Source organism: Triticum aestivum, chromosome 5B (assembly GCF_018294505.1).
Source record: "Triticum aestivum cultivar Chinese Spring chromosome 5B, IWGSC CS RefSeq v2.1, whole genome shotgun sequence".
Classification (NCBI taxonomy): domain Eukaryota; kingdom Viridiplantae; phylum Streptophyta; class Magnoliopsida; order Poales; family Poaceae; genus Triticum; species Triticum aestivum.
In genome coordinates this window covers 133,292,862-133,305,286 of record NC_057807.1, presented here as the reverse complement: position 1 = coordinate 133,305,286, position 12,425 = coordinate 133,292,862, and positions in this window count along the sequence as shown.

Genomic DNA, 12,425 nt, shown 5'->3' with positions numbered 1-12,425 from the left:
CGAGGGGGGGAGGCGCCTTGGCGGGGATGGAAGCTCGGACGAGATTATGTGCGGACAAAGATGGAGAAGCGAATATGTGCTGCGAGAAGTGGACAGGTGATGATGACTACAGCACGCCGCTTGACTTACGAGACACATACCAGCAGCGTAGGGTCATATCGATGCCAGACAACTTGCTTGAGTGATCACAGTACTGGTACTCCCTATAGTACCTACTACAGTACTATGCCCTAGCTTGCTAGAGTAGAGTAGTAGAGTAGGACTCTGCTCTACTGCTAGCACCGGAGGAGTAGTATATTCTAATCTAAAATAGTTACAAACTTTGATGCCCGATCGTGGAACGACTATGAACCATGCTCAAAGACCGTGTCTACGTGGTGTTTGGACTTATATGCAAAAAAATAGCAAGATGCCCGTGCATTGCACGGCACACCATCATCACCAACTCGGTTTTTTCTCTACTCCTACTCCTATAAAAGACTCAGTTGGTGATGATGGAGGCGAGGAGGCATGTTCAGCCGGGCGTGCAGCGGATGGCGCAGCATTATTCGATTTGTTATAAAAAAAGTACTTGTAGAGATATAAACATAGGGAGGAGCACGAGGTAAGGCCTTATCTGTAAATGTGGAGAGAGGTGCGGGTATCTTTTATAAAATTGTCATAGTTGGCTTTATATCCGTCAGATATAGATCGGACGGTCTATATTACAAGATGGCAGGCAAACCATCATCACCAACTCGGTTTTCTATAAGAGTAGATATATATAGATGTAGATAGATAGAGACTAGGGAGTACTAGTAAGGACACCATCTACCACTTCGTGTGCTACTCCTGCGCTCCATTCGGCGGCCGCAACGTCCCCTACAGCCACTCCCTCCTACGCTCCATTCGGTGGGCACTGTTGAAATCTGGGGAGCGCACTCTCGCGACTGCTGGCAGCCACGACTTCACCAACGACGACTTCTTCCCCAACCTCGGCAACCTCTTCCTCAATGACATGGGCGACAACTTCAACACCAACGGTGCTGCTCCCGTTGCACCATATGTGTTTCTGTCCTTCCTATTCGAAATCGTGGTAGAATTCATGTTTCTACTCTGTATCCTACTACTATGCTAGTCCACATGATTAGTTTCATCTCTGTTATAGCCGTCATGATTTATTTTGTGCTTATTTGGATTAAATCTCGTAGTAACTTTCTCACATATTCAACTCGCGCAATGTCCCCTACAGCCACTCCCGTTTCATGGACGGCCTGGTCGATGCCACCAAGGAGCCCTTCGTCCACTGCTATGAGTGCCCGATGCCGTTTTGTGGCTCGCCGGCGGACATGGTGCATCACCTCACGGATGCATGCAGCGGTCACTGTTGGCCCTTGGCGGAGAACATCAAGTACGACACGTGCTACCGGTTAACCATGCCAGAGTCGCTGGAGGATCACCGCCTCCTGCTAGTCTCAAAGGAGGACAACAGCGTCTTCCTCTTGATCGTGGGCACCGGCGAGGCCCGCGCGGGCCGCCGCCCCGTCTTTGTAGCGTGCGTCAGGGGCGTCGCCGCTGACACTGACACGAGGCAGATGTACGGGTGCAAGGTCAATGTTACTACCCGTCCGGGTCACGTGGGCGGCGAAACCGGCCTCATTGGATAGACTTGGAATCTGAGGAGCTGGGACTATCCCGCCAATGTGGACTTGGAAAATCCACGGCATCCATTCTATCCTTTACCCGCCGAGTCGGTGCACGGGGACTCCAAGGAGGTTCACCTAGACATACGCATTATCAAGTGCACTTAGAAAACATATAGTGTGTGTGTGGGCGCTTATGGCCCGTGTCTTTGCCGCTTTTGATTCTGTAAGCTTGTCGTTAAACTTGAGTGGCTTTCGCCGCAGTCCTTCCTTTGAACCGGGGAGGAGCATCCCTGTTCTTCTAAAAAAATACGCATTATCAAGTTAAATGTTGATCATTAGTCTTCACTCAATGTAATCCGCTGTCTAAGCATGTGGAGACTTCCATACAGGATCTTGCTCTATTGGAGTATCGCGCATGAATAAAAGTGTATCCGTTTATGGTTTAGCCTAGGATCTTCCATGTATGAATTTTTACTACAGTACTGGTGAAAGACTTACGATGAACCATTTCTTACATCTCCTCTACCCCCTTGCAAGTCATCCTGATTTAATCCCTCTGTCTAGGTGTATAAGGGCATGGTTAATATTACTTAATAGTATAGCCAACTGTTGACTATAAGAAAGTGCCATGTCATCTGTAGCCAACATGTATAACAATCAATACTAAAAACAAATTCTTAAAGATCATTTCTTGCAAAGCACAATAAGTGTTATTTCTTCACAAGTTTTGGATGCAGGTTGAACAGTTGAACGCTTTTGTTTGCAAAAGATACCTTTTTATCTATTTCACCCGGATGTTTGTGAGCTCTAGAGATGAGATAATATCCGAAGAAACCTATCGATACCCGTTACACATGAGATGACCCCCACATCCTTTGTCAAAATAAACAACTCCCCGATCAATGCATTTCACTCTTCGGTGCAACGCACGGGCACCTTACTACTATAGATTAGTACGACCAAAAATTGAACTAACATTATATATAGTACGATAAATACTGATGCATGTCACCTAAAATTATATCATTCAAAACTATGTTCAAATACGAATCCAACGATATAGTTTTTGTTGACATGCACTAACATTTTGTCAGTTAAATCTTCAGTCAAATTCAATGGGGGACTAATAAACCACGACCGATGTAGTACAAGTGTAGAGGGCGGCGCTGCACGGGAGTCTCACCTCTCACCCCGCTCGTGGCGCGGCAGTAAAGCCGTCATATCACAAAACCCAACCACTCCCAGTAATAAATGGCCTGGTAAAATAAACGGACAAGCAACCATCACATCCCTCCGTCTTTTTTGCATTTCATCTCTCTGCATTTACTTTCTCCGGTTCATCTCCCACGCTCGATCCCTAGCTACTACTCCTAGGGCCAGTTCTTTTGGCGGCTTCCCCAGCTTTTCCCACAAGACTAGTCACAGTGGAGAGTAACAATAAGGCGCCTCACTCATTTATTTGGGCTTCTAAACTACTACTCCGTCCTGGTTTATTCCTCACCATTGTAATTTGTGCTAAATTTTGACCAAAGATTTAACTGATAAAATGTTACTCAAAACACTTAGGCGCGGTGCATCTAGGTGTGTAAGTCATCTTACGAAAACCAAATAATCCGAAAACACTTAGGCGCGGTGCATTAACTTCTACCTCGTTTCTTGTTTCTTGACATATCAACCAATAAGAGATAAAGAGTGTGCATGCTTTTAATGACTTGAGATATCAAACACGACATGCAGTGGTTAGTTCATTGCATGCAATACTATTAATTAGCAAATAAACATTAACGTTTCTCGTTTTCTCCTCCTCCTTGGTCACGGTGCACAGAGAAATAACCACAGAGAAGGAAGCTAAAAGTAAACAATCAAACGAGCATTTTTGCATTTGTTTTGCATTGAATCGTTTCACAAGCTTGACTAGTGTTGTTTTTCCACTTTTACAAAAACCGCATCGTAATGTTCAAACGTGCATTTGCACGTACATAAGTAATAGTAGTACTCCCTCCGTCTAGGTGTACAAGTCTTCCCTCCTTCTTGGTCACCGTGCACAACCAAAGATGACTTATTGACCTGGACGGAGGGAGTAGCACAGTCTGCAAGCATATATCGAGAGAGACGTGTAGTCCGATAGTATATAGTAAAGTTTGTGCTATATGCACGTACTTGCAAAATGCGTAATAATACACAACGTTTCCAAACTTTCCCTTTTACATACTTAATTAAGGACGCTAAAAATTCCTGAACGTTCGGGATTTATCATTTGCGTCCCAAAACTAATGAGATCGCCTTACGAAACAAAAATTATACTCCTCCTAAAAGCCACGGCGCTCGCAGGAGCGCTTGCGGCGCGCCACGAGTGCCCTGGTGCGCGGCCGTTTCCCAGCGCACCGACACAACGCCTCTTCCTCAGCCTCGCAACTCGCGAGGTGATGATTGGCGGCTTGCCGGCGGGCGAGCGCGATCTCACCGGTGTGGTGATCCGGCGCCAACAGGTACTCCTCCTGGCTGGAAGCGTGCACCCGGTCCACGTACCGCCAAGCGTAGATGAGGCGCTTGGGCCCGACTGCACTCAGGGCGTCGGCACGGGCGTCCTCCGCCACCCTCACGGCCCTCGCACGAGCCTTCTGCCAAAGAACCAATTGCTTGACTCTCTCGGATGCGACATAGATCTCCCAGAAAGCTTGTTGCGCGGTGCGCTTCTCTTCCTCGGCCTTCTTCTCCACCTCTATTTTGGCGCGCTCTGCTGGAGGCAAAGCCTCCCACAAGGCGACATCCATTTCTTTCCAAAGCTCCTCAAGGCTGGGGGGCTCGGCGGGCGGCGCGGCGTTCTCCTCGCAGCGGCGAGCCGACGCGTCCTCCGACACGCATGCCGGCAAGATTGAGAACGCCGACGCGTCCACCTCGACGTGTCACGGCAAGGAGCGAAACGCCAGCGCGTCCTCCTCGACTAGTGGTGGCGATGAACGGAATGGCGACGCATCGCATCGTGGCGAGTAGTGGAACACCGCCGCGTCCTCCTCGAGTAGTGGCGGCGAGGAACGGAATGGCGACGCGTCACGTAGCGGCGAGGAGCGGAACACCGACGCGTCCTCCTTGACTAGTGGCGGCGAGGAACGGAAAGGAGATGCGTGACCATCCGCGCGGTGCAGCGAGGGGCTCCTAGGGGTTGGGAGGGGAGATGCCATGGTGGTCGACGTGAGAGGGAGGGGGAGGAGATAGGGATGAACGTGAACGTGAGGGGGAGGAGATAGCGATGTCATGGGAGGCGCAGTATTTATAGCGAGCAATGGCACACCTACGTAAGATATGGACTGAGCTGCACTGACTTAACTGCAGGTCCAGTTGCGTCACTGACATGTGGGCCAGTACACTGCTGGGCCCATATGTCAGTGACCCAATGCACCTGAAGTTAAGTAAAAGCTACGTGGGCATATTTGTTGGAGTAAATTACGGGGGAGCGAAGGGCTAGAAATATTGCTGGTCACAACGGATTGGACGAGCGTGGGGGGAGGAGAGTCATGCATGCAGATTTTTTCACACGGGGTGGAGTGGTGGGACCGCCGGAGGGAGAAGGAGAGTTTGGCAGGCATATTGTTTCCACACATGGAGAGGAAAAGATTTGGAGACGAACGGGCTTCCTGCAGGTATGGGGAACGGTGCATAATAAGTCATCTTGCATGCCGGGCTAGGTATAGTCTCAAGTCATTAAAAACATACACGCCCCACACATGTTCATATTTCAAGGTGCACTAAATTATTGCATGCGATGATTAAGGCTGGCCATCATGGTGGTATCTTAGCTGGTACACCGGGAATAGCAAACATGCTGATGTGGCAAAGAATTAAAGAAGAGAGGGGGGTTAGACTAACTAGTGTTCATGCATGCATTGGTAAACACATTTTTTTGTGAAGAACGACAGCATTAGTTGAGTACTTTTGCAGACTTCAAAAACTATTCCACCGCCTCTACTATCTTGCTAAGAGTAGGTGAAATTTTTGAGTCGAGCCCTTTAAACTAGAAGGGAGGTAGTGGTACTCTAATAGCTAGGTGTGTAAGTCATCTTACGAAAACCAAATAATCCCAAAACACGTAGGCGCGGTGCATTAACTTCTACCTCGTTTCTTGTTTCTTGACATATCAACCAATAAGAGATGAGGGTGTGCATGCTTTTAATGACCTGAGACTATCAAACATGACATGCAGTGGTTAGTTCATTGCATGCAATACTATTTAATTAGCAAATAAACATTAATGTCTCTCGTTTTCCCCTCCTCCTTGGTCACGGTGCACAGCCTAAGATGACTTACTCACCTAGACGGAGGGAGTATCAACATTCACAATGTCAAATCAATATTTTTACACTCATTATAAAACGTAGTTCTTATACTCATTATAATCAGTATTGTAGATATTGATATTTTTAGTATAAATTTGGTCGTGGGATTTCATTGATGCCTGTCAAAGCGTGGAGGAAGCGGAGCTTAGGGCTTGCATTGCCGGTCTCTACATAGGTATTTCTCTTCATAATCCTGTAATTTTAGAGACTGATTGCGCTTTTGTGGTAGCGTCTCTTGCATCGGGGGACTATGACAGGTCTGCTATGCGTGACCTGAAGATGAAAGCGTTGAGCATCTCGAAGTTGATCAACAATCTTCAATTGTCAAAGATTAGCCGTTCGGCCAATAAGGTGGCACACTTAATCGCTAAGTATAGCTTTGACAATAGATTAGATGGTATTCTTGTAAATAACGTACCGCCCTGTGTGGTGAATATTGTATCGAATGAGTGTACTGGTGTGGCTGGTTAATTAATATAAGGTGGTGTTTAAAAAAAGTATATATTTGGTCAAACACTTTGCAAACGGTTGACGGGAGTAAAAAGGACCAGAGGGAGTATCATGCATGCGGAGTAGGCAAAAAAATTGCTCATTTTTAGCCGGTCGAAGTCTCAAAGGGCGCGACCGCGCGAGGGAGGCGAAGGTCGTGGGAGGCGCGACGGTTGACGGAATTAAGTGAAGTTACATCCACGCGCCGGCATGGCGTGCGAACAGGCAGAAGCTATACCGTCAGGCCTACGATATGGGTCTAGTAGACATGACATCTAGTGGGTCCCGCATAGTTCTCGAGAACTCTTTGGGGGCTTGCAGCCGTTTATCCACCGGGCAAGCCAGCAACCCCACGCCGTTCGCACGCCCTACTCGTCCCCGTCTTCTACCTCACAACAGTTCGCTCCCAGTCGTCCCGTCCTTTCACATTAGTTCGCTCCCAGTTTTTGCGGGGTACAACAGTTCAACTTCTCCTAACCCTCCTCCAAAATCCATGGCCTCCCAAATCTCCATGGTCGCCGCTGAGTACCAGGTTAGAGCCATCACCGGCGATCAGTTCATCGTCATCTACACACGTGGATCCGCGACGGTGAAAGCATGGCTTGCTCGCTTCCTACGCATGTTCAACAGTTCAACGGATGAGTGGGTCGCTGGGCTAGATGTTGAGTACACCACAGTCCTGGGACGAGAGAAGGATCTAAAGGACGAAGAGAGGAAGAAGCCCGCCGTGATCCAGGTTTGCGTACATAACGTTTGCTTGGTCTACCACATATGCCATGCCGACGTTGAGTGCCAGGATTTTAAGAACTTCCTCAAGGACAAAAGAGTGAAATTCGTTACTGTAGGCTTTAAGAACGACAAAGAAGTCCTGCGTCGGATAGGTCTCGTTGTAGGCCAGCCCTTCGATCTCCAGAAGGCAAGCCTGGTGTCCTCCTCTCAACCTTCAATGCTGACCCTGGCAGCAGCCATGATTGATCCTTCGTACGCTAAACTGAAGAAACCTCATCACGAGTTTCATCATGCATGGGAGTCGAAGACATTAGATGAAGATCACATCCTGTACGCAGCAATGGATGCCTACCTTTGTTTAAATATCTACATGGGTTGGATGAAGAAGCAGAGCCCAGTGTCCGGTTCAAGCAAAGAAGCGTCGGCGAAGAGGAAGAGGAAGAGGGACGAGGACGAAGTCGAGGACGTGGACTCGGACTCCGAGTAGGTGGCAGTGCCGTCGCTCATGCTGGTTCTACTGCAGTGTCAAGCTGACTAGTTGCTTAGTTTATTTTCAAGGGTGTGTTGTGCTGAGGCCCCAGCAGAACTATGTTTATGTTCTTTCTCGTTATTTGAACTGTTTAGTACGTAGAGTAGTACTAGTACTATGTCTTACTACTGTTCTTCTTGCAGTTGGTACTACTGCTCGTACCTTCGTGTTCCCACTGTACTTAATACGTTCGTACTAGTAGTATAATTTGGGTCAGTCGATTTGTGAAAGAAGTTCGACGGAGCGAAGGAAGAAGACGGCAGAAGAGGTGGAAGAAGCCCTTCTAGCCATCCATGTTGCATCAAACGGCTCACATGAGTCGACTGACCCAAATTGCTCCTTCAGATTGCAGGATCCACGTGGCATTCAAGGTCTCGAAGGTAGATTCCGCGTCCGCACCCGGTTTGCGGGCTCGACGCGCGCGCGACCGGCTTCCGCCGCGACAGCCACCATGCGCGCCTCCTCCGCGCGGGCGGAGACGACAATGACACGCTAGTTCCTCCTCGCCGGCGTGCTGGAGCACGCGCTCGTCCTCCTCTTCGTACGCTGCGTGCATAGACGCGGCTCCACCAGCTGCTCGCGTGCTTGGCAGCGCGGCGGCATGGCGAGGAGGGACTGCAGACGACGTGAGCGGGCGAGCCTTCGGCTTCATGGCACAGGGATGGCGGCGACACGGCGGTGATGGGCGAGAAATTGTTGGCCGGAGCAGGCGGGCGCCGGCATGCGCAACGGCGGCGGCGGCATATTGATGAGTGCGCGTATGGGAGCTTACTTTAGTTTTATATGAGGTTGGTCAAACTTAAAAGAAAACCGTACTAGTACACGTAAACATTAGACTTAGGCAGCGCTTTTATTTATTTTTTGAAGTTAGTACCACAGCCACGATACGGAATCCTGTGCAAGCGCGTGAACCGCGGCCGCGCGGTCGATCGAACGGTGCGTCACCGTGTCGCGCTCGAAGGACATCCACCGAACCTTTTTGTGTGTGTGAAAACAATCCTCGAATATTACTCAACTTTTTTTCCTGGGAAAGTTCTTGACGCTGCAATATTTCCATATATTTGAATTTAGCTCCAGTTTGTGTTTATTTGGATTTGGACGTTTTAGGTGCGCCCTAGTTTTTTTAATACTTATTTTGTGTGTGTGACTGAGAGAGAACGTGTGTATGTGTCCATATGTGTGTTGTGGCGGAAGGGCAATGTGGAGACGGTGTGCGTGTGATACAGACATAGAGAGGTGTGAATGTGCAAACGATCATGCATGAGTGAGACATAGACAGATGCCGATACGTTGTGTATACATGAGAGAACGGTCTTCTAGTTTACTTGTGTGTGTGTGTGTGAGAGAGAGAGAGAGAGAGGAGGAGAGAGAGAGGAGCATCCGTAACACAACAACCATCTCTCTCGATTCGTCCGTCCCTCGCACGATCGCATGCAACATATGCATCAACGCGCACATTTTGACACCCTCACTCGGCCCCTGCCCACCTCAAGGCCCGCGCAATCTCTTCGTGAATACCCATTTCTCTCCTTAGGTTTGTTTTCGCTCAATATCTGACACACACACACACACACACACACACACACACAGCACACACACACACACACTCCCCCGAGCACACAATTCATCCCCATCCAAGGTTATACGGCGACCACTCTCGCTTGTGCTTCTTTGCACCCCAACATGCACAACACCTCAATCTTCAAAGAGGGCATCGAGCAGATCGAAGACGGCGACCACACCGCGCTAGAGAATGCGGGGTCATTTGGAAGCAGGGTGATGTGACGACGGCTGACTGACTCCTCCCCCCACCCTCTCTCTCTCTTGCACAAAATTACCAATCCCTCTCTCCCCCGCACAAAATTGTCAATCCCTCAACCCATGAGATCCTTCCCCTCTCGTCCATGTTTTTCCAGCTCTCTCATCAAACATGTTGTCTCTTCTCCTTCCACGTATACAGAATCACGTATATTACATGTCTCCATCTTTCTCACAGACCTAACTTCTTCCTCTCTCTCTCTCTCTCTCTCTCTCTTGTGTGTGTGTGTGTCTCGTTAGGTTTGTCTCCTACTCTCTCGTCCACATACATACAATCTTTCCCGCCCTATCTGCTCCATCTTCAAAAGCTCTCTCTGCACGTTTCATTCACACAATGGGATATGTCAAAATGTTGCTTCTATAATGGCTGATGTAGAGTTTTGGTTGTTTTTGTTGCATCCTACAAAGTAATAACTATGAAATGCATTTAGATTCTCATTTGACTGGGATTATGTGAGTTTGAGCATGTTGTGAAGTACTATAGACCTTGTATACATCTTGGGATTCGACAATGATTGTAACTATTGAATTGTATAGACCATTACATTCGAAGTCAATAGCCTAATATATTTATTTCACAATTTCAACAAATGATTAGTTCACTACAAACTAAGAAAACAAATGTGTACTCCCTCCGTTTTTATTTAAGTCCGCGTATTAGCATTGGTCAAAGTCAAGTTTTGTAAACTCTCAGAAAGCTTATAACAAAAAATATTAACATATACAATAACAAATAAATACCATTAGATTCATTATTGAATGTACTTCCACATCATACATATTTGTTATGGTAAATGTTTATATTTTTATATAAACTTGGTCAAACTTTAGGAAGTTTGACTTCGGTCAAACCTAATATGCAGAGTTTACTACTACTACTCGCTAGTTGCTTAGCCGAATCACTCAACACGCCACACGGGGAGTCCAGTGTCACAAAATTTTGAGGTCGGCGGGAAAATCTCCCGCGACCCTGATTCGAGCAGTGGGAAGTTACCATCATAGCCTTCGGAACAGGCCTACGTACGACGCTTGGTAGGGGGCTGTTTTCGTAACTTCAGGTTCACCCTACCCAGCCAGCCCCACCCCGGCACCCAGAGTAGTACACCTGAATACTCCCCATTTTCTATCCCCACCGCAAAATAGACTTCTCCACGGCACCGCAGCCTTCGTGCTCCTCCCCTTTACATCGGCGCACTCGTCCACCGCAGCGCATCTGCCTCATCGACGACCTCGTACGCCGCACTGGAGCCGGTCCACCGTCGTCGTCGTAGACGGAGCCTCTTCCCCGGCATCGTCTTCCACGGTCTCGGATCTGCTTCCCGGAAGCCGACGCCAAGCGCAGAAGTACCACCGTCGTGGACAATGAACTGACTCCCGTTGCCGACCATGACTCACAGAGGCCGCCGCGACCATCGTTCTCCTCCTCGATTGGTAATGTGTGTATTGAATCACTTAGCAGTACATGTGCAGTTCCAATTTTGTTCATACCTACCCTTCAATTTTCCTGGGTGCTATTGTTCCCGTAAAAGTAATTGGTTATAGCCTCCATTGTCCAACAGAATATCAGCTTGTAATTGTGCGTCGCTCCTGTATCGCGCTGTGCTTGGGTAGGTTTTTCATCTGCAACCAGCAGTGTGGCAAATGATGGAAAGGTTTTTAGAACTAGCAAGATGCCCATGCGTTGCACGCATCAAGATGCATTTGTATGAGTAGTTTATCTTGTGGGAGAAAAGGATGAACGAGGGAAGGCCTTATTTGCAAATCTGGAGAGGGGTATGGGTATCTTTTTGCAAAATTCCCATTTGTTTCCTTCCTATCTGTCAGATATAAATCGGACGGCCTATATTGCAAGAAAAAAAGTATAGAGAAAAAAAGTAGACAGTAAAGGAAGTAGAGATAAATATTAAATATTAAATATAAAATAAATATAACCGTAGAGAAGAGAGTAGAGATAGCAGAGACGTCGGGAAAGGATCGCGCGCGCGCGGGAAAAAGCGGCCGGGCGTGCGCTAGTTTTGGCGCGCGGCGTCCGGCGCGCTTTATAAAATCCAACGCCCTCCCACCGCTCTGTGCCTTGCCACCGCTCTGTGCCTCGCCACCGCTCTCTCCCCGCTCTTTTTCGCCTCGCCGCCGCCGCGCCACCATGCCGCCGCGTCGCCGGGAAACTTGGGGATACCGCGGCGTCCGCGCGCGCCCCTCCGGCGGCTTCTCCGCCGAGATCCGGTTCCGCGGGATGCGCCTCGGCCTCGGCAATTTCGACACCGCCACCGAGGCCGCCCGCGCGTACGACGCGGCGGCGTGGCGCCTCCGGTGGCCTCATAGAACATTGAACTTCCCCAACGTGCCGACGCGGGAGCGGGCGCAGGAGCTCGCGCCTCTGCCGCGGCTTAGCACCGACGAGGATCGTCGCGACAACCGGAGGCGGGAGCACCGTCTCGGCATCGCCGAGATGGACGAGGAAGCCATTGCGCTGTGGCGCCAACACTTCCCGCAGGACATCATCAACGAGCGCGAGTTCTACGCGCAAAGGAGGGCGGAGAGGGATAAGAGGAGGGCGGAGCGAGCCGCCTATCGCGAGGACAAGCGTAGGCGAAAAGCGGACGCTCAATTCAACATGAGGCTAGGAGCAGCGTCGCCCTGGGAATCCGACGACGATCGGTATCTTCACGCCTACAGTCAGACGTCGGAGGAGGACATCACCGAGGAGCAGTCGGACGACGAGGAGTAGTTGAATTATCTTTTTTGTATCTATCTATGCTGAGAACTATCCTCTACTCTCTAGTATCTACTTCTCGATCTCAGCACTGTAAACGCTTTTTTAAAGCGCCGCGCGTTGCGATTCTGTTGGAGATGCTCTAACATGGCAGACGAGTGCTTTAATGTTGCCCACAAGATGCGCGA